Source organism: Scyliorhinus canicula, chromosome 14 (assembly GCF_902713615.1).
Source record: "Scyliorhinus canicula chromosome 14, sScyCan1.1, whole genome shotgun sequence".
NCBI classification, from domain to species: domain Eukaryota; kingdom Metazoa; phylum Chordata; class Chondrichthyes; order Carcharhiniformes; family Scyliorhinidae; genus Scyliorhinus; species Scyliorhinus canicula.
The window spans coordinates 65877479-65900171 of NC_052159.1; the positions used below are offsets into that span (position 1 = coordinate 65877479).

At 47.4% G+C, this 22693-nt stretch overlaps 1 protein-coding gene and 1 pseudogene across 1 annotated transcript in view; both read right to left on the reverse strand.

The window, feature by feature from the left end:
- Positions 1 to 1750: 1750 nt before the first annotated feature.
- On the reverse strand, positions 1751 to 2077 carry LOC119977602 (annotated as a pseudogene).
- A 3688-nt stretch (positions 2078 to 5765) lies between these two features.
- LOC119977140 (E3 ubiquitin-protein ligase SH3RF3-like) overlaps positions 5766 to 22693 on the reverse strand; it is a 422773-nt gene continuing 405845 nt past the window's right edge. The window contains exon 10 of the mRNA XM_038817772.1: positions 5766 to 11420. The gene's annotated coding sequence lies outside the window, so the exon portion shown is untranslated. The remainder of the gene's footprint in view (positions 11421 to 22693) is intronic.

The window sequence follows — 22693 nt, forward strand, 5'->3', positions numbered from 1 at the left end:
TTATTACATGGTGCAATTTGAAGCAAATGGTTAACCTGTAAAATTGCCATTACATGTAATAAAAGTAAATTTTCCTGCACTTTTTGAAGAACATGGGTCAACAAAATCAAACTAATTTGGCAAGCTGTGAACTAACTGGTTGATGGAAAAAACATATTACAGAAAAGTATAAGAGGGAATTTGGAAACACTTTAGGAGGCACAACTTCAGATAAAACCTGATAGCATCCTGAAATGCTTAAAGACAGGAATTGTGCCGTATGCAATCAAACCAAAAGTTGAAATGGAACTTGGCAAGTTTGTCAAAGGTGGACTGATAGAGTCTGTGATGACAAGCGATGGGGCAGTCCCAATTGTTCCAGTTATCAAGCCATATGGCTCTAAGAAGCTGCAGTAACTTTAAAATGATGATTAACCCAGTGTTGCATGCCAACCCGTATCGTTTACCATTAATAAAGGACCTATTTGCTGGATTGGCAGGCGAACAGAAGTTCAGGAGGATAGATTTATCCCAAGTACATAAATATACTAAATTCTACAGCAACATGAATGCTTCCCAACTGAGCTGAGAAAGGTCTGCTGGTGTCTGATTGGTTTTAAGGAACGACTGGAACCTTTCCACATTGGAGTTCCATGTCTCCTCCTCATTATCATCAAACACATCCGTGCCGCCTTTTCTTCCCGCCATTTTTGGATTAGAGCTCCCTGCTGTGTGCTACTCGGCCTGTCCTCCATGCTGTTCATTTTCTCTCTGTTTAAAGCAGACAAACTCACAGCGCACAGAAACGAAGAGTTTGAAGCCCCGTAGGTTTGTGTTCCCACGAATTGTTTCAGTGCCTTTTGCATGGCATCTGCAGCTCCACCTCCGACCGTGGTAAGTGGACTGAAAACTTCAATCCTCCATTTGATGTAAGCTGCCAGTAACTTGCAGTTGTCCAGTAACATTTTTGGGCACCTTTTTACTTGCACTAGCAGCTGTCGTGATCAACTGGATGACCTGCCGATGCCCCTCTACAAACTGTACGGTGTCCAAGAATTTATTTCAGAGTTGCTTTTGCTTGCACAATGAGATTTTGCCCTTCAAAGTCAATGATATTTCTCCCCGATCTCACTCGTTTTTAAAAAATGATTTTTATAAGATTTTCAAAAACATATCAAAACCTAAAAGAAACCATATAACAACAAAAGAAAAAACATACAAACCCCAAAACCAACCCCCCCCCCCCCCCCCCCCCCCCCCCCCCCCCCCCCCCCCCCCCCCCCCCCCCCCCCCCCCCCCCCCCAAGTAACTACAAAAAGAAGAATAGATAAGCACCGGCATATTCAATAAACACATATACACATTTCCCCCTTCCCCCGCAACAAACCCCTCCTCCCTCCCTCCACTCCCCCGTTCTTCCAGGAAGTCAAGGAAGGCTGCCACCGCCTAAGAACCCTGTACTGATCCCTCAGGGCAAATTTAACCTTCTCCAATTTGATGAACCTCGCCCTATCATTGATCCAGGCCACCACGCTTGGGGCCTCGCATCCTTCCATTGAAGCAAACTCCTACGCTGGGCTACTAGGGAGGCAAAGGCCAGAACACCGGCCCTCTTTCGCCTCCTGCACTCCCGGCTCCACTGCAACCCCAAAAATTGTCGATCTCACTCCTTTTTTATTGTAATCATACACTTCATCTCCGTTATTATACAGCTGGTAATCAAAGGGACAGAGACCAACCGGTGGTGATACATTATCTGCAAGTTTTGAAATTTCAGCAGAAAGAGAAGAATGGTCGTTAGCATCTGATTCCCATTCCAATCGCCAACAAGGTTCCAATGTGCCTCCGCTCTGCATCATGGTCTTCCCCACACCACCCCAGCAGCTCTCACCCCCTCAGTCCCAGCCGGAGGCATGAGAAACTGCCAAAAAGTGCACCGGCCACCATGCCAACTGCACGGCCCATCACGAAGCCCATTCGAACTCTGTTGAAGCAACTGGGCTGTGACTGCCCATACAGTCCCACTGTGACTGGCATCGCGGGGCGGGGGGATTCCGATTCCCAGTCCTTCAGGACGACATCACCCCGGAGGAAGTGACGCGCGTGGCCGGAAGTGGCGTAGAAGGCCCGCGTCCCGTCGATCTCACTCCTGATGGTGTTTGGGCCTGGATCTCCATTAATAATTCCTTCTTCTTGATCACAAAATCGTCTTTTTTCCCCAGATTGTTTTACGGCCCAGAACCCGTCACCAGTCTCTCTTTTGTTATGTTCTTTGTTGTAATTGCAAAGAGAAAGAATCAGAGGTGGCACATGTCAAGTTTGTAGAACGTAGTGCAAGGGGTTTATTTTAAGATGCTGCTCAAACTGGGTACAATGGTGAACTCCACAAAAGGCCGCAAAATGCCCGATGATATAATTCCGAACATGAGACATTGCACCAGGCAATGGTGTTACTCTGATACGTGTTAGATGTTATGTATTGCAAACAAATACAATGGCGCAATTTAACATGGCCAACCAACTAACCTGCACATTTTTGGACTGCGGGAGTAAACCGGAACACCCGGACATAGGGCGGAAGTGTAAACTCCGCACAGTAACCCAAAGCTGGAATTGAACCCGGGATGCTGTAGCTGTGATGCAACAGTGCTAACCATTGTGCCACCATGTCACAGGTATTATGTCTAGTAAACCTTCTCTAGTCTGCATTGTGTGTCCCATTATATAGAGGGATATGATCCCCAAAAGGGTAAGGGATTTTAGCTCAGACGGGCAACATAGTCAGAGCAGGCTTGGAGGACCAAAGGGCCTGTTCCTGTGTTGTAATTTTCTTTGTTCTTTGTTGTATTGCGTTGTAACATCATCGGTGGGATTTTCCCTCTTTCACCTTAGACTGTGAGCAAGCAATGCCTCTCCAATGAAGTTTGACTAGCTGGTTAAGTAACCTACAATGTGGTAACCTTTTCATATTTTGTTTCCACTGTTAAGAAAAGCAGAACATCGACAATATAACAATTATCTAAATGGCAAGAAACTGCAGAACTCTGAGATGCAGAAGGATCGGGGTGTTCTGGTACATAAATTGCAAAAGATTACAATGTAGGTACAGCGAGTAATTAGGAAAGCTTATAGTGTTATAATTCATTGCGAAGGGAATTGAATGCAAGGGTATAAAGGTTATGCTTCAGGGCATTGATGAGACTGCATCTGCAGTACTGTGTACAGTATTGATCTCCCTATTTATGGAAAGATGTAAATATATTGGAAGCAGTCCAGAGAATGTTTACAGGATTGATACCTGTGACACGGTGGCACAGTGGTTAGCACTGTTGCCTCACAGCTACAGGGTCCCAGGTTCATTCCAGCCTTGGGTGACTGTGCGGAGTTTACATTTTCTCCCTGTATCTGCGTGGGTTTCATCCGGGTGTTCTGGTTTCCTCCCACAGTCCAAAAATGTGCAGTTAGTTGGTTGGCCATGTTAAATTGTCCATAATGTCCAAAAGGTGGGGTTGCTGGGTTACGGGGATGGGGTGGAGACGTGGGCTTGAGTAGGGTGCTCTTTCCAAGGGCCGGTGTAGACACGATGGGCCGAATGGACTCCTTCTGAACTGTAGATTCTATGATTCTAAGGGCAGATTGTCTTATGAGGAAAGGCTGCACAAGCTAAGTTTTTCAACTATTTCATAGAAACGTCAACGGTGACTTGATTAAAACATATAGGGCTGGATTCTCTGACCCTGAGGCTATGTCCGCGCCGTGCCTCACCACCCCCCACCAGCCCTTCCTGCTAGCGGATTGGTTCCCGCCCCCGACTCTGGTGATGCTGGACACGATCAGTAGCCGCCGCGTGAGGTCCCTGAACCATGTGAGCACATGCAGGCGACATCGTCGGGGACTCATTGGGGGCGGAACATTGGGGAGGACCTTGGGTGATGTCCTGAGGATGTCCATTCAGCGTGCCCTGTACTGCCCGAGAACTCCGTTTTTGAGGGAAGGAGCATCGCATAAACGGCGCCACCCCTAATTCTGGTGTAAACGTGGATTCTCTGGTCGACCGACGAACGCAATTTTGGCGTTGGCGATCAGAGAATCCAGCCCATAAGATCCTGAAGAGACTTGACAGAGTGGATGTGGAAAGGATGTTCCTCTTGTGGGGATTAGAGACACTATTGAACGAGGAGTGGGGGGCACGTTTAACATAAGGGCGTCACCCATTTAAAACAGAGATGAGGAGATTTTTTTTTCTCTTGAGGGTCATCGGAACTTCCTTCCTCAAAAGGCAGTGAAGAAGAGTTTTTGAGTACTGTTAATACAGAGGTAGATGGATTCTTGATTAACATGGGGGTGAAAGGTTATTGGGGGTAGGCAGAAGTGTGAAGTTGAACTTAACAATCAGATCAGCCATGATTTAATTGAATGGTGGAACAGGCTCGAGGGGCGGAGTGGCCTACGCCTACTCTTACTGTGTATGTTTACACTCCCATAAGTCCCAATTCAAAGACCGCATGGGAATTGCCTGGAAAGTTTAAACTTCTGATGGGCAAATAACCTGCACTTGCAACCATCCAATAAGGTTTAAGTTGGAGACTTTGGATGGTTTGGACTCTCTTAACAGAATATTTTCACAGGAAAAATCCTTCTAACTCTTGGGTAACTATGGTACTGACCCCCCAAACTCCCACTAGATCCTCCCACTCCTGACCTCCCTCCAGATCCCCGACAACTGTGCCACTCCCCTGGCTACCCTCCCAAACACACTCCCCAACCCCAACCTCCTGATTACCCCCACTTGTTGACTATTTTGATATCCCCAACTAGCCCTTGACTCCCTGACACATTTTCCCCCCCCCCCCCCAATCCGTTCTACCCTTGCCACACACCCCATCCCATCCTACCCACTTACCTGGCACACTTACCTTCTCTCTCCTAGCTTCTCAAAGACACTGAGACCTTTACACCTACCTGGTTTATGGCAGCTAGTGTCGTAAAATGTGGGTGCTGCTTCACCTCCCCGATCCTGCTACCCTGCACCTAGGGTCCCAGGAGCTGGCATGCTGCACATTTCTTACCCAAGTCAGAAGGTTGAGCGAGAAATGTGCAGCTCCCAACCTGTGTAAATAAAAAGGAGCGGATTGGCAAGCCAACTGCAAGTGCCACCCCAAGGAAGTTCAGGTCCAATGTTTCAGGTCAATGACTTTCCAACAGTACTGGAATCTTGCGACTTGCAATAAAAACCTTCAACTTGTAAGCGATCTTTTAAGCAATTGACAATACTGGAAACATATGGCCCACTGATGCAATTTAATATTTGCTTAACGAGTAAGCTTTCTGTGTTTAATGTTCTACACTTCCCACTTCAAAAATGTTTTCATTTGCTCTTTATTTGGAGAATTCTTTCTTGTACACCACTACTCAATTATATGATTTATCATTGCGCCAGAAGGCTGGTGACTTGTGGCTCACAGTCTTTTGTTATCTTTTATGCAATGTTAATTAGCATTATGTATGATACACATCTCATGAAACGGTGAAAAATATTTGGTGCTGAATGACTGAGTTGTAATGAGATCAAACTTATCGCCCTAAACGTAAAATCCTTTACCTACTTCCAATTCAGTTATACTCTGAAAAGAAAAGAAAATGAAAATGTGCACGTTTTCTGTGTTGATTTAAATATAGTTGGAAATGTTCTTGTATTCCCAATATTCACGCAGCCAAGTGCTTTGGCCAAGGAACAAGAAGTGGTAATCCACACAGGGGCAATTTAATCCAAACCAAACCTGAGGGAGATGTAACCATTTTTAACACTTTATTAGTGTTGGACAAAAGGTTTCATGGATGTATGTAAAAAAAAGAAAACAAAGCATTTTGTGAAAATGGATAAATGTTTTTTGATTCCTCAAATAAGAGTGCAACAATTATGGAATATTTGTTCGGAAATTAATTGTACCCATTTAAAAATCGCAAGGTGACTTAGACAAATGTACATCAAACATTTTCTTTATAGCTCAGAACATTTTGAAATGTATTTACAAACACATTATGACTTTTTCAGTTAACTGCATTAGACTTTTCAGAAAAATAACATGGTAATTTGAATGGTTCATATAAAGAGCTAATTCCTTGTTGAATAAAGAGGAACATCCTGGTAAAATAATCATTGCATGCTTAATGTCAGTATTGTCCTTCCAATGTTTGACCTTAATTGTGATATATTTTTGTTTCCTTTCAAGTGATGCTGAAACAGAAAAAAATTTGTTCTTGGGACTATTATTCCAAATGGTTACATGTAAGGTATGTAACAACATGCAAAGGATGGTTATGCTGCATGATATGTCAATGTGGGCAGAACCTGATGTTATCTGTGCCAATTGTACCATAGTATTTCCTTCTACAGCAGGATACACTCCAAATAGCACCAAGCGAAGGCATTACAATACTGAAATGACTTTACTAATTTAACAAGTACTTTCAGATGCGTTTCATGAAGTTAAACAGAATCAAATAGCCCTTGTATGTTTTAAAAAGCAAAGCACTGAAAAAATGTCTGTGTTTCTGGAGAATAATTTTGGTTCATTATGTAAAGGAAGTGTTGAAGACCTCTGGAGGAAAGGCTGCACACTTGTAAGTCACTGTGCTCAACCATTTGAGACAACTAAATTAAATAATGCAAAGTTAATGTGACAGTGTTATTGAATGATCTAGAGCTAATGAACGTGTATCTCTGCTGATGTGAACTCAGCTCAGTAACTCCTCAGTCAGATCGCTTTTAATATTCACCGCATGAGCCTGCAAAAACAAAAATGCTAAAACAAACCAAGAGAAATAGAGAATGGCAACCAGTTGATTTTTTTTCTAACACTCATTTTTAAGAAGGGTAAAGGTTCTGTACAGATTGTTTCTATGGCCTTAAAGGGAGAATTCTGTTGGTGGCTATAAGTGATGCCAGATTTTGAAGGAAAATGATGAGACAGCTCAAAATGTTATTTAAGAGCAGTTATGAGCTCTTCCCTAACTTCAAATGAGTCAGAAATTGAAAATAAAATAGTTGCAGCCTCCCATTACACTGATTGCACACATTGCACAATATTGCAGAAACTTAATTAGTTGACTTATGGCAAAAGTTGTTCACTAAAGGAGTGAGTGTAACAAGACACAGTATAGAATATTACATCAAGGACACCACTCCACTTTGTTTCCGCCACCTTGGAGGATTTTGAGACAAAGTTAATAGATTTTTTACTGTCCATTTTGTTATTTGGAGCATAAATGTAACTAATTCATAATTCACATTCTCAGCAGAAGGGCTACTTGACATATTTAGAAATGATGTTGTACATTAATCACGTGGCCCCTTGTAAAAAGACTAGTTGCTTACAAAAGTGTGGATTCACTAGCCCATACATAACATTGCAAGTATTATTTTACGAGAACAGGTTTTAATAAATTCTAGTAGGATTTTATAATTACTGCAATGAAAGCTGCATAGTATTTACAGGAAAACCCTTTAATGTTGAATTACTGTTACTCTCAGTATATCTGATGACTATAGCTGAGATAATCTTTCTTGAGTGAGTTGCAGACAGCAGTGTTTTAAAAAAATAAATTTAGAGTATCTAATCTTCTTTTCCAATTAAGGGGAAATTTGGCGTGGCGAATCCACTACCCTGCACATCTTTGGGTTGTGGTGGTGAGACCCACGCAAGCATGGGGAGAATGTGAAAACTCCACATGGACAGTGACCCAGCGCCATGAGGCAGCAATGCTAACCACTGCACCACCATGCCGCCCTCTGCAGACAGCAGTGTTGATATGGGACTGAGACAGTGATGTGAATCATAATCTCTTGGTTGTTTTCACATTTAATACGACCCCATTTCACCTCTGAAAAGAATATCTATTTAAATGGATACTGCATTGAATATAAAATTACATTAAAAAATCTTTTCAGGCAGGAGTAATATTCAAAATGTTTCAGCTTCATCAAGCTGAGAATATGGATGGTATGTGTCAATGTGCTGTATGTCATTGCATTGTGGACTTATGTCAAGTGACATAACTTTATCAAGTAATTTTTCCAGATGATTGCTCCTTTAAAGTCAGCAGGCATATTATTGAACTGGGTGTATTGTGGCTACATGTAAAGTATTCTTCAGTATGTTAATTTGTGTAATAAGTTAGATAATAACTTGAGACATTTTTTCATAGCTTGTGGGAAAAAAGGTGCTTTTCTTCTGAATTTGTCTTGATCTGTTTAGTGAAGGTTGAAATCAATTAACTATTGAGAGACTACTCTAATATAGGGCATATAATTCAATATAAGCAGCATAACCATTGTGTCTGTATGCACATGATCATAAACAAAATAGCTATTTAGCTTATTAGATTTATCTCAAATTAGGTTCCAATATCTATTCTTATATTGTAAACACCCTTATTTTTCACTGTTGATGAGCCAAGTATAAATAGAAGACCCCTAACTGAAACCATACATTCAATGAGTCACAGAAAATAACAGTGATAGAGCAGCTCAGCTTGCAGGAACATATCAGAGGCACAGGAATCAATACAGACTGTGTGACTTTGGCAAATTGGACCTTGACCATCCTCTTGGAATCTAGCATAAGTATAACATACATGCCAAATCACTTTGAGTAATGGAGGCATCCAGAATTTTCCAGATGTCATGATACCAAACACAAAGACCCCTGCCATTTAATTTTGTGTGAAATCCAGATGCAAAATGGCCCAATACTCCCAGGTTTCCTAAACTTCATGTTTCTCATGGACATTACGTGGAGTGTTATCATTTTTGGAGGTAACCTAAAATTTTGACTTTGACTTCTGCAATCAAGTTTCCGTTTTTATTCCCTTCTCACCTCTGATTGTGAGTAACACAAGGTTGTGCTTATGAGACAACTGGCCTATTTGTCTGATTTATCTTTTGTCAGTTTTATTTTGAGCAGAGATCAGAACCAGTGGAAATGGCATCATCTGAAATAGTCTCTTCCAGCCAGAAGCCTCATTATGGACTGATGAAATTCTGTATATGGCTGAATCGGATTCTACTGTACATGAATTGTAATGGTTTCAACATATTGGCAATTGGACAGAATTATTCATTGATCATTGTTCCACTCTAATGGTCAAATAAAATAGAGACCACCTTGGAGAAAATATAGTTAAACCCACTGCCTGCTTGAGGCGAAGAAACTATTTTGGGTGTTATCACTAACAGAACCTATGGCATTTAACCCTAGAAAATCATACCCCAAACATAAGAAAGTGTTTACACTATTGAGACAATTCCTGATGTGACGTAACTTCAGATGTGAAGAAGTTCCAAAGTTATAAATACTATCTCGTATTATATGGCTGTTACTGGGCAAGATAGTTTTTTAAAATCTTAATATCATTATTTGGAGTAGCATTAAACAATATAAAGAATTATATTTAATAAGTTACCTGGTGAAATCAAATAAATTATGTAAGATCAAACTCATTCCTGGACCTAGCTGTTACATCACTTTGTAATAGCTCGCACCCCCACCCCCCCAACAATTTTCTCTCTTTTTTTTCTTGAATGTGCTGATTCTTTCTTTTTGAGGCCCAGTTTTAACAGGTAGCAATAGCACTTCAATATTTCACTCAGCGTTCAGCATTTCTATGCAAACCTACATGGTTAGTGTCAGAGCTCAACCTGATGCTGTACTCCCTAATTCCAGCAGCAGCCATTGATCAAAAATGGAAATCTTGGCAGACTTTTTTCTAGCTGAGATATGAATCCAGTTGTTGCATCCCAACCGTTCCCTAGTCACCCTTGACAAAGTCACCCTTGACAAAGGACTTAAGTGATTTATTGTAATAAACCACCTCTTGTTCTTGGGGCTCCATAATCCCAAAGCCAAAACTTGAGGTATGGAACTTGGTGCAATTTACTGGTTAATTTATAAGGAAACAATAATTAAGAAATATTTTGAGAAGCAGAAGACATTGTAATATGCTCAGTCAGCTGTCACTATTTTTCTGGCATCAAGCATGCTAAGTGCGTGTGCACTAGTCTTTATGTAAGTCACAATGACAAACCTGTGTGTAGGTCTTGGTGTGAGTGTTGGAGTACTGTCAAACAAAGTGCTCCATTTCCTCCTTTTCAAAAGTGGAACTCAGTAAATGGCACATTGCTCAATCACAGGGATTCTTGTAGGTAAGTACCAAATCAAATAGCATGAAGAAATAGGTTTGGAAAAGTGATGGGAATAAGAATGAAGTACGTCGGAGAACTGTATGAACTAGTCATCTGGGTAGTTACTAACTTGGCATTCTTCAGACACACATATTTTTCAGTATGAACAGTGTAATAGGCAACCGGCCTACTATTTGTATTCTGTTCTCCTTTACAATTATTCAATTAAAACATACTTGCCTCCAGGAGTGATAACTTTCATAATACTTTGAAATTTGAGAAAAAAATCAAATCTGGAATTCTTTTTAACATACAAATACTGACAATAGAAGAATGACATTTTCTCTCGTGCGAACTTGCCTTTAAATCATCCGTTTTCCATATAGTCAGACCAATCAATAGATGGCCATAATATGACTAAATTATTTTCAGTTGATTAATATGGTCTGCCAATCTCTGTATCTTTACAATGTCTTTTATAGCTGCTTTGTCTGAATTAGACAAAGTCATCTGACTATTATAATTAAACTACACGTAACAAATTATTTGACTGGTTGTAAATAGCATTTTTTTCCTCATGCAGATGACAGCTCCAATCTAATCCCATTTTCTTTCTTGATTTCTAATTATTAGATTGAAAGAAGGAAAATCATTTGCCCTGCTGGAGAAAGCACCTCACATACAATCATTCATTATTTGTGCTAACCTTACCAAATAACTTATGGTGATATATCAAAATTTTTCTCTTTTTAAAAAAAACGTTCAAATTTATAATTTACATATTGGAGAATAAATGTACTTCAGTCTAGTTTAAAAGCAAATGTACTTGTCTCTCAGTCTGTGGCTTCATGGGGAAGGCACTGCTTCAACATACTTCTGTATGTACATCTTTATTTAATAATGGTATTGTCAATGAACAGCCATTATTAGATAGGTCTTTTTGATTTCTTTGGAAGTGACAAAATGGCAGAGGCTGTAAATTCTTGATTGCTGTGACTTTGTGCTTTATTGTTTATCCACTTGTATTTAATGCCAAACAGCTATGATAATCAGATGTTAAAGATCATCACTGGAGAAGCATCAGGCTTCTCAGAAGCTTTCCACAAAACTTCCTGGGAATAAACCAGTTCTTCCATTTCGCTGTAATGTGCCTTTGAACCATCCATCTTCCCGCTTCTTGTGAACAAACACAATGTCACCTTCCTTGAGTTCAATCTCAGCTTCACTCTGAGGAGGATAAGGGACAAGCACTCGATATCTACCAAAGAAGAAAATAATACTTGATCATGATTCACACACACGTTGGCAAATACTGCAGCTCCAGTATTAGTTCCATAAATTTCTATGATCACTTTCATTTGCTTTAACCAACAATCACCTACAATAACTTGAACTATTACTGAGCTCAGTCTGCCATTCTCATTTCACTCATTCCTAATCTAAGGATTTCACAACATTACTTACAGTTTCCAGGCTATGTAACAAACTCAGTGCAAGCTCACAGGCCAAGGACAATGGTATACTTCACAATTATTCAAACTAGCTTGAAGCAAACAGCCAATTAGCACAGAACCTAGCTTAGCAAAATTCTGCTTTTGTTTTCAAAATCAAATTCTTGATAAAAGTCAGTAAAATTGAACATCATGTGACACACTTACCGAACTATGAAGCTGGTGAACACAAAAGGCGTTAGTCATTTTATTTTTTGAAATATTTTTATTGGTGTTTTCCAGTTTTTACATAGTAACAGCTCATGCGTATCTGGTATTTACAAATAAATTTGTGTCTTATTTACAATGGTTTTTACATGAGGTTCCCCCCTCTTCTCCTCCCCTTCCCTTGTTGGTAGTTTAGTTCGCCTCTTCGTGTTGCAGTCTGCCCTGGGCGCCCCGTATTGTGCTCCGCTTCTTTCTGCTGGGGTCTTTAGTTTTTATTGTTGGGGGGGGGGGGGGGGGCGCTGCGTGACCATTCCCCTCCTCCCCTTGTCTCCGTGCGTCACTTTGTGCTTCGCTTGGGTTGCCTTTCCACCCCTGCCCCCAACTGCCTCTTTCTCTTGTGTGTGCCTTCCCTGTCTTCCTCCATCGCTTCCCCCTCCTCTCATCCTAATCGCTGTTTGCCTCGAATAGGTTTTGGAACAGGCTGATGAATTGCCCCCACGCTTTGTGGAAGCCCTCATCCAACCCCCAGATGATGTATTTGATCTTCTCCAGGTGGAGAGATTCCGACAGGTCTGCCAGCCAGTCTGCAGCTGTGGGTGGAGCTGTTGATCACCAGCCGAGCAGGATTCTCTAGCGTGTGATTAGGGAAGCGAAAGCCAGGTGGCCGGCCCTCTTCCCCATATGAAGATCTGACTGATCCAATACCCGGAAGACTGCCACTCTCGGGCACTGCTCCACCCTCACCCCAACAACCTTAGACATCGCCTTGAAGAACGCTGTCCAGAACCTGACAAGTGGGCAGTACGGTAGCACAAGTGTCTAGCACTGTGGCTTCACAGCGCCAGGGTCCCAGGTTCGGTTCTCGGCTGGGACACTGTCTGTGTGGAGTCTGCACGTTCTCCTTGTGCCTGCCTGGGTTTCCTCCGGGTGCGCCGGTTTCCTCCCACAGTCCAAAGACGTGCAGGTTAGGTGGATTGACAATGCTAAATTGCCCTTCGAGTCCAAAAAGGTTAGGAGGGGTTATTGGGTTATGGGGATAGGGTGGATGTGAGGGCTTAAGTGGGTCGGTGCAGACTCAATGGGCCAAAATGGCCTCCTTCTGCACTGTATGTTCTACGTAAGTCTGGGGCAGGCGCGGAACATGTGGACATGGTTGGCCGGGCCTCCCTGGCACCGTTCACATTTGTCCTCCACCTCCAGGAAGAACCTGTTCATTCGGGTTCTGGTCAGATGCACTCTGTGCACCACTTTGAACTGCATGAAGCTTAGCCTGGCGCAGGAGGAGGTGGAGTTGACCCCTCTCAGTGCTTTGCTCCAGAGTTCCCAACCCACTTCCGTCCCCAATTCGTCCTCCCATTTCCATCTAGCTTCATCCAGTGGTAGTCTTGCCCTGTCCAGCAACCATCCATATATATTCCCACAGTGCCCCCCTCCTTACTGTCCGTGTTGATTAGTTCCTCTAGTTGAGTGTCTCTCGGGGCCCTGGGTACTTTGCCGTCTTCTTATGGAGAAAGTGTTCAATTTGGAGGTGTCCGAGTTCCTGTCCTGTCGGGAGGTCCAGATCCTCCATCAGTTCGTCCAAGGTCGCGAGTCTGTCCCCTATGCAAAGGTCCCTATCCGCTAGCGTTCCTCCCCCCCCCCCCCCCCCCATCCTGCCTCCATTATTAAAATGTGGCGTTAAGCATGGCTGGCAGGAATTTGTGGTTGCCGCAGATGGGGGTCGTGGAGGATATCTCGGTTAGACCAAAACGCAGCCTCATTTGATTCCACATTGCTTAACGTAGACGTGAAGATACTCGCGAAAGTCCTGGACGAGAGACAGGAGAACTGTGTACCAGAGGTGGTCACAGAGGACTAGACGGGCTTTGTCAAGGGTAGGCAGCTAACTGCGAAAACCAGGGGGCTGCTGAATGTAATAATGACGCTTTCCGGGGGGGAGAACATCAGTGTTGATCGTCTCCCTGGATGCAGAAAATGCCTTCAACAGAGTCGAATGGAAGTACCTCTTCGAGATAATGGAGCAGTTTGGGCTGGGGACAGGATTCACCTCGTGGGTGAAACTCTTGTACAACGCCCCCAAGGCGACCGTTCAGACCAACACCACCAGCTCTGTATATTGGAAGCTGCACAGAGGCACAAGGCAGGGATACCCACTAACCTGCTGTGGTGGTTTGGATATGAGCACTGCCATTGGTGCAGAGCACTGGCTTCCCATTGGCTCTGGCTGGTCATGTGCCTCTCATCCGATTGGTTGGGACGAGTCATGTGACTGCTCTCCAATTGGTCAAGAGGCAAGTAGGCACCGCCTCTGAGGCGGGGTATAAGTACCCAGAGTTCCCGGCGGTCGGCCATTCTCTGTAGTCAACCACCGGGCTAACAACTAGCTGATTAAAGCCACAGTTTGGATCTTCATCGTGTCTCGCGTCCAATTGATGGTACATCAATTTAATCAGCTAGAATTTTGGAATGGAACTTCGCATCAAGCCTGACTGTCTCCGCACCAGCCCGCATGCTGCAAATGCGTCTGCAATTTTTAAACACCTGGCAGGCGTGTTTTAATAGTTACCTGACGACTGCAGTGGGTAAGCCCACCAAGGAGCAGAAACTCCACATCCTCCACTCATGCGTGGCCACATCGGTCTACGCAATGATCGAAGACGAAGGCGATTTTGATGCGGCCATGGAGATTCTCAAAGGACACTTTCTCCGGCCGGTCAACGAAGTATATGCACGGCATCTCCTGACGACCAGACAACAATTCCCTGGTGAGTTCCTCGACGAGTTTTGCCAGGCCCTCGCAGCTCTAGGGAGAACGTGGGCATGTCTCCAAGTTTCGGCGACGAAGCACATGGAACTTCTAATCAGAGACGCTTACGTTGCTGGCATGCAGTCCCCTTCTATCCGCCAACGATTGCTGGAGAAGAACACCCTCAGCCTAGCTGAGGCACGGACTCTTGCAACCGCCCTGAACGACCGCGCAAATGCCCCCGACCGCGCAGCAACACCCTGGACTTCATGGCACGCGCCGCCCCCATCCTCCGTGGACCCCGACCCCCCTCAAGCCTGCGCCGCGGGTCGCTCCGATAAACTAGCGGGGCCCCGTTGCTATTTCTGTGGCCTCTCAAAGCACCCCGGCCCGTGCTGCCCGGCCCGCTCTGCTCTGTGTAAGAGCTGCAGGAAGAAGGGCCACTACGCGGTGGTCTGCCAGATCAAGTCGGTCGCTGCTGTCCCGCGCAGCGACCGCAGATCACCCCCCCCGGCTCCCCCAGGGCCCCACACCGCGCACCAACCTCTCCGGCCCGTCTCCCGGCTCCCGCAACGGCCCCACGGTCCTCCCGACCCTCGCTCCCAGCTGCCCCGACCGGCCCCCAGCCGCCACGAGCGCCGCCATCTTGGGCCCCGGACGCCATGTGCGGGTCCTGGGCGCCGCCATCTTGGGGCCCCGCCTCCACGTGCGGGTCCTGGGCGCCGCCATCTTGGGACCCCGACTCCATGTGCGGGTCCTGGGCGCCGCCAGCTTGGGCCAACTCGGAAGGCCCTGCCAGCGATTACTCTGCCACTGAGGAGGATCTGGAACTCTCACCACGACTGGCTTCCATCACACTCGATCAGTCGCAACCACGCTCGCTCGCCAAGACTACAACGACGGTGCAGCTCAACGGACACAAAACAAGGTGCCTGCTGGACTCCGGTTGCACGGAAAGTTTCGTCCACCCCGACACGGTATGACGCTGCGCGCTCCCCATCCATCCAGTTAAACATAAAATTGAATTGGCCTCAGGTTCGCATTCCGTCCAAATCACCGGGTGCTGCATAGCGGACCTCACGGTCCAGGGGAGGGTTTTCAAAGACTTCAAACTCCTCATCCTTCCCCGTCTATGCGCTCCGGCACTCTTGGGCCTGGACTTCCAGTGCAACCTGCAGAGCTTAACCTTCCAATTCGGCGGTCCTATTCCCCCCCTTACTGTCTGCAGCCTCGCGTCCCTCAAAGTGGACCCCCCTTCCTTGTTTGCTAATCTCACCCCAGATTGTAAACCTGTCGCCACTCGGAGCAGGTGATACAGTGCCCAGGACCGGACCTTCATCGGGTCCGAGGTCCAGAGGTTCCTTAAGGAAGGAGTTATCGAGGCCAGCAACAGTCCCTGGCGAGCCCAAGTGCTGGTGGCTCGGACCGGGGAGAAAAACCGGATGGCCATCGATTACAGTCAGACCATCAACAGGTTTACGCAGCTGAACGCGTATCCTCTCCCCCATATTTCCGACCTGGTTAACAGGATCGCGAAATACAAAGCCTTCTCCACGGTGGACCTTAAGTCCGCCTACCACCAGCTTCCCATCCGCGCGAGTGACCGAAAGTACACCGCGTTCGAGGCTGATGGGCGACTCTACCACTTCCTCAGGGTTCCATTCGGTGTCACAAATGGAGCCTCGGTCTTCCAACGGGAGATGGACCGAATGCTCGACAAGCACGGTTTACGGGCCACCTTCCCGTACCTCGATAACGTCGCCATCTGCGGCCACGACCAGCAGGACCACGACATCAATCTTCAAAAATTCCTCCAGACCGCAAAACTCCTTAATTGAACTTACAATAAGGATAAGTGCTTGTTTAGCACCGACTGTCTAGCCATCCTTGGCTACGTAGTGCGTAACGGAGTGATAGGTCCCGATCCCGAACGCATGCGCCCCCTGATGGAACTTCCCCTCCCCAACTCCCTCAAATCCCTCAAACGCTGCCTGGGTTTCTTCTCATATTACGCCCAGTGGGTCCCCAACTACGCCGACAAAGCCCGCCCCCTCATCCAGTCCACCTCCTTTCCCCTGTCGATGGAGGCCCGCCAGGCCTTTAGCCGCATCAAAGCGGATATCGCAAAGGCCACGATGCGCGCTATCGACGAGTCCCTCCCATTCCAGGTCGAGAGCGACGTGTCTGACGTAGCTCTGGCGGCCACCCTGAACCAAGTGGGCAGACCCGTGGCCTTCTTTTAACGTACCCTCCATGCTTCCGAAATCCGCCATTCCTCGGTGGAAAAGGAGGCACAGGCCATAGTCGAAGCTGTGCGATATTGGAGGCACTATCTGGCCGGCAGGAGGTTCACCCTCCTCACAGACCAGCGGTCAGTAGCTTTCATGTTCGATAATGCACAGAGGGGCAAGATCAAGAATGACAAGATCTTGTGGTGGCGGATCGAGTTGTCCACGTACAACTACGATATCTTGTATCGTCCTGGGAAGCTCAACGAGCCTCCTGATGCCCTATCCCGCGGTACCTGCGCCAGCGCGCAGATTGACCGCCTCCGCTCCCTCCACACGGACCTCTTCCAGCCGGGGTCACCCGTTTCTACCATTTTATCAAGACCCGCAACCTGCCCTACTCCGTCGAGGAAGTCAGGACTGTCACTAGGGACTGCCACGTCTGCGCCGAGTGCAAACCGCACTTCTACCGCCCCGAACGAGCGCATCTGATCAAGGCATCCCGCCCCTTTGAACGCCTCAGTATAGACTTCAAGGGTCCCCTCCCCTCCACCAACCGTAACACTTATTTCTTGAGTGTTATCGACGAATACTCTCGATTCCCTTTCGCCATTCCCTGCCCCGACATGACCACAACAACCATCATAACGGCCCTCCTATCCATCTTCTCCCTGTTTGGTTACCCCGCGTACATCCACAGCGACCGGGGATCCTCCTTTATGAGTAACAAACTGCGTCAGTTCCTGCTCAGCAGGGGCATAGCCTCTAGCAGGACGACCAGTTATAATCCCCGGGGTAACGGTCAGGTCGAGCGGGAGAATGGCACCATTTGGAAGACCATCCTGCTGGCCCTACGGTCCAGCGATCTCCCTATTCCCCGTTGGCAAGAAGTCATTCCCGACGCCCTGCATTCAATCTGGTCTCTCCTCTGCACTACCACTAACCAAACACCTCATGAACGTCTTCTTGTTTTCCCTAGGAAGTCGTCCTCAGGATCCCCTCTCCCAACCTGGCTGGCCACTCCCGGGCCCATCTTGCTCCGGAAGCATGTGCGGGTGCACAAGTCCGATCCGTTGGTTGAGCAAGTCCAGTTACTCCACGCCAACCCGCAATATGCGTACGTGGAGTATCCCGACGGTCGGCAGGATACGGTCTCGCTCCGGGACCTGGCACCCGCCGGCGTGCGGCCTTCTCCCCCTACACCAACACCTCCCCCCCCCCCCCAACCCCAATTCCCCCCAGCGCCCCCCGCACCCCCACGACCCAGCGCACATGCCCTCTCTTCCCCGATTACAGCGTCTCCACCACCGGCCCGGGGTACGGAGACACATCTACGACCAACGCTCCCGGAGGCAAGGACGACCATCGGCCCGACATCACCGGCTCCACTGCGAAGGTCCTCCAGAACACCACGGGCACCCGACAGGCTGATCGTTTCCATCTGATGCGGCCATGGACTTTATTTTGGACATTTTTGTGTCATCCTGTTGTTATTAGTAGTAGTAGTATTGTTTTGCCACGAGCCAGTGGGCAGCTCACCTATCGATGTTCGCTGCTCATACCACCAGTCCTCGGACCCCCCCCCCCCTTCCACTTACACCCCCCCTTCTTTCACCACAAGGGGTGAATGTGGTGGTATGGATATGAGCACTGCCATTGGTGCAGAGCACTGGCTTCCATTGGCTCTGGCTGGTCATGCGCCTCTCATCCGATTGGTTGGGACTAGTCATGTGACTGCTCTCCAATTGGTCGATAGGCAAGTAGGCACCGCCTCCGAGGCGGGGTATAAGTACCCAGAGTTCCCGGCGTTCGGCCATTCTCTGTAGTCGACCACCGGGCTAACAACTAGCTGATTAAAGCCACAGTTCGGATCCTAAATGTGTCTTGAGTCGAATTGATGGTACATCACCTGCTCTTGTTCACACTGGCAATCGAACCACTGATGATTGCTCTGTGAGATGCAAATAGCTGCAAGGGTACCCAAAGCGGGGCTGAAAGTACATGGTCTCACTCTATGCAGATGACCTACTTCTCTGGTCTCGGATCCCAAAACGGCCTGAAAGCAATCATGCAACTTCTCAAAGGGTTCGGAGCCTTCTCGGCTACAAACGTAACCTGGGCAAGAGCGAAGCAATCCCGGTGAACTCAAATGGGGGAGGGACAGAGCTGGAGAGTCTACCATTTAAACTAGCCCTAAACAAGTTCCGCTACCTGGGGATCCAGATAGCCCATGACTGGACACAGACGGCGGAGGGAGTATAAAAGGACCTACAGAGATGAGATGCACACCCGCTTTTCCTGGCGGGGACAGTGTAGACGATCAAAATGAACGTATTGCCGAGGTTCATCTTCCTGTTTAGATTCATACTAATCTTCTTTCTTCAGGCCTTTTACCCAGAAACAATGTGTATGCTGAATAATATCAGTGTATGTAGCTATGATTCATTTTGACATGTAATTTGTTTCTCTCTCTGTTGAGGCAGTATGCAAATGCATTCAGTTGCAGGGACAGGGAATGTGGGAGGGACTGGGAATGTGGAAGAGACTGGGAATGTGGTAGGACAGATGAAGTCTGCTCTGAAGAGCTGAGAAGAAAGGATAAGGTTATGAAGAATTATAGAATTATTCGGCCAATGCCAGAGGAACCTTTATCCTGCAATTAACTTGTGCTATTCTCTCAAATTTTAAGTAGGAAATTTAAGATGGTGTTAAAAATAAGCTGGCAAAAGGAGGTGAGCATACTGCTGCCATCCTCTATCCTTCACCTCGAGGTGGCATGCCTTGCTGTATTATGCACTTCAATGTGACTTAGAACTGACAAAACACTGATTGAATCAAGTGACTTTTAAATGCCTGACCCACCAGCTGAGTGACAGGAGCGTTGTAGTCCATACCAGGAAATAAAAAGAAAGTTTATATAGTACTCCAGATTAGGATTTTATGAACCATTCACTATCATATATAACTGTATAAGAACACCTCTCAGAACTTGGGTGGAATTTTAACCCCAGTTGGCCGGGGCAGGGGGGCAGTTTTTATTGGTGCTGGGTTGGTTTTGGAGGCAACAAATCTCTCCAGAGGGTTTATCACTGAAATATTTTAATTAGGCTGAATGCCAGATTTAACACCAGCCAGCTGGATTTCCTGTGTCTCTGCAAATCCTGTCGCTGAAAGGAGGTGAGAATGGCTAGATGGAACAACATTGCTCGTGCACCAAGAACAGAAATGCTGCTACCTGACCCACCAGATTCACTTGCTTCCATTTACTTGATAAGATTCTCAATCCCATCCATGATCAGGGCCGGGATTTTCCCCTACCCGGTGGGCGGGGGGTCCCGGCGTGATGGAGTGGCATGAACCACTCCAGCGTCGGGCCGCCCCAAAGGTGCGGATTTCTCCGCACCATTAGTGGCCAAGCCCTAACCTTAACGGGCTAGGCCCACACCAGAGTGGTTGGCACCCCGCCGGCCGGCGGGAAAGGCCTTTGGTGCCACGCCAGCCGGGGCCGAAGGGACTTCGCCGGCCGGCAGATGTCCGCGCATGCGCCAGAGCATCAGCGGCTGCTGACGTCATCCCCGCGCATGTGCACGGGAGGGGGTCACTTCCACGTCCGCCATCGTGAAGGCTATGGCCAACGCGGAAGGAAAAGAATGACCCATGGAACAGGCCCGCCCGCCGATCGGTGGGCCCCGATCGCGGGCCAGGCCACCATGAGGGCACCCCCCGAGGTCAGATCGCCCCCCCCCCCCCCCAAGGACCCCGGAGCCCGCCCGCGCTGCCAGTCCCACCGATAAGGGAGGTGTTTTGATTCACACCGGCGGGAGAGGCACTACAGCAGCGGGACTTCGGCCATCGCGGGCCGGAGAATCGCCGGGGGGGGGGGGGGGCAGCCGAGCCGACAGGCGCGCCGTGATTCCCGCCCCCGCCGAATCTCTGGTGCCGGAGACTTCGGGAGACAGCAGGGGCGGGATTCACGCCGCACCCCCCCCCCCCCCCCCCCCCAGCGATTCTCCGACCCGGCGGGGGGTCGGAGAATCCAGCCCCAGGTCACACACCATCTCCCCGCCCTGATTTTCGCCATTTTAAATGTCTGATTTCTCTCCACAATTATCAGCCTTCCCCTCAGGATCTCCAACTTCACCCTCTTGGTATCTGCTCCTGGCTGCGGTCTAGTGTTGGCCTACCCACCCAACTCCTCAGGACAATATATTTTGCAGCTGCATTAATTCTTTTCTCTCCAGGCACTTCACAGCACCATCTGAGCAACCGACACTCTCACTCCATTTTGACAGCGGTTGTGTGAAGATTTCTCGATCACTAGGAGGCAGCCATAAACAAGTGACGACGGAAAACGGATGAAGAAGAAAAGGCAAAACGACTCTCTCCATCTCCCCCCTATGAGCCTCTAGTCTCGGTCTCTTCTGCACATGCCCCATTTCTCAGCAACAGTCCAAGGCAATGAACCCTATTCCCAACAGGCTGATGCCCCATTCCCCATCACCCTTAAGTCATATTCTCCATAACCCGCAAATCCCCATTTGTCATCACCCTCAAGCCCCATTCCCTATTCCCCATCGGCCTCGAGCCCCCATTCCCTATCAGCTTTGAGGTCCCATCCCCCTCGAACCTGCATTCCCCATCACCCTTCAGCCCTTTCACCATTCTGCTATCTTCCTCTCTTCTATGTGCTCTATGCCACAATTCAGACTCCTGTGGTTTCAGAAGCACTCACCCCCAACCCGGCAGCTCCAAGATGCCTAGATTTCTGATTACACTTGTCTGCCACACTCCCACGGTTGGGATTGTCTACGGGTGACAGAAGCAAACAGTAATCAGGGATCAGTTCTGTGGAAAAGCCAGGAAATTATTCTGTTTAAAATTAAATAATTAAACTCATTCTGACAGTTGCACCAGGAAACCCGTTTATTATTATTTGTGATGCTCCTCATTAGTGTCTATTTTTCATGTGGTTCACTGGCAGCTGAAAATTTTAACTATGTATCTCCCAGGTAACCAGGAAACTCCTGGTCATTTTTGAAAGGTTGGGAACCCAACAGGTGAGGGTAGCTGGTGAATCCATAGTTAGCAATTCTCGCTACAGCACGGCCATGATTGGGAGCTCAACGGAGTGAAAAAATTGGACTCTGCTCTTTTTATAATAATAATCTTTATTAGTATCACAAGTAGGCTTACATTAACACTGCAGTCAAGTAACTGCGAAAGTCCCTAGTCTCCACACTCCGACGCCTGTTTGGGTACCCCGAGGGAGGATTCAGAATGTCCCAAATCACCTAACATAATAATAAAACGTATTTCGGGACTTGTGTAGGAAACTGGAGCACCCGGAGGAAAACCCACCAGGGGAGATGGGAGAACGTATAGACTCTGCACATACAGCGACCCAAGCCGGGAATCGAACCTGGGGTCCCTGGCGCTGCGAAGCAACAGTGATAACCACTGCGCTACCCTGATTCCATGGGCGCGTTTCTCTGTCAGCCGACGTTGAAATTGGAAAATGCGATTGGAGGAGAATCGGTTCCAATGGCTGAAATCGTGGCAGGTGCCGATTTTAACGCTAAATTGCAATTCTCGGTTGCCTCGACAGCGGCGTCAATGCGCTTCGGAAATGCTCGTACAGTAAACACCGTTTGCATATCATTAGCAGGACTGACCCGGTATTCTAAGGAGCCTTCGCGATTCTACGCCTCCGATGGGCCGAATTCCCGACGGTGAGGGTCACTTGTGCTTTTAAAAATTGTGAAACCGGCGTCGTGGCTGATGAGGGTGAGAGAGGAGGTAGGACACAGAGAGGTGTGACCGTGGGCTGCCACCCCGGACACTGACCGGGCTGGCTGGCAGAGGGTGACGGGAACAGCCTGTGCGGCCACGGCAACCCCCC